Consider the following 649-nt stretch of genomic DNA (forward strand, 5'->3'; position numbering starts at 1 on the left):
CTTTAAAAGTTTGATTTCACTATGACTGAAGCAACACTGCACACTGCAAATGTTTTAAAGAGCAGTCACATTTACTGAATTGTTGAGGGTGAAATTAAGTCTTTTCAATATAAACATGAATTCGCCACAGTTTTGCATTCCACTGCACTGCTTTTTCATTGTTTTTGTATGTAAACACGCTAAATGGACATGTTTGATTGTAGACCCTTTTTTTTTCACTGCCTTGCATCTCACTTTTTATATCTGCAAAAATGGATTCTGTGTGAATGGCCTTTTAAGTCGTTCCAAACTATTTTATTTTATTTTTTTATTTTGAATTGAAAAAGGCTTCAGTGTCTTTTGTCCATAAAAGAAAAATCACTGGGGTCCAATATTGTTTGGACTGCAGTGCTATTCAAATTATTGTCTCTAAAGATGATCACACAGGTTGGAACAACATAAGGGTGAGTAAATAACAAAGTAATTTTTATTTTCTGTCTACTATCACTTATATTATTTCAGCATATTTCTGTGTACACAAACATTCACATTTTTTTTATTTTTTTATCTTCTGGTCACCAACCCTGCATTTATTTGATCCAAAAAACAGCAAAAGCAGTAATATTGTGAAATATTTTTACTATTTAAAATAACTGCTTTCTACTTGAAA

Source organism: Garra rufa, chromosome 3 (assembly GCF_049309525.1).
Source record: "Garra rufa chromosome 3, GarRuf1.0, whole genome shotgun sequence".
Lineage (NCBI taxonomy): Eukaryota > Metazoa > Chordata > Actinopteri > Cypriniformes > Cyprinidae > Garra > Garra rufa.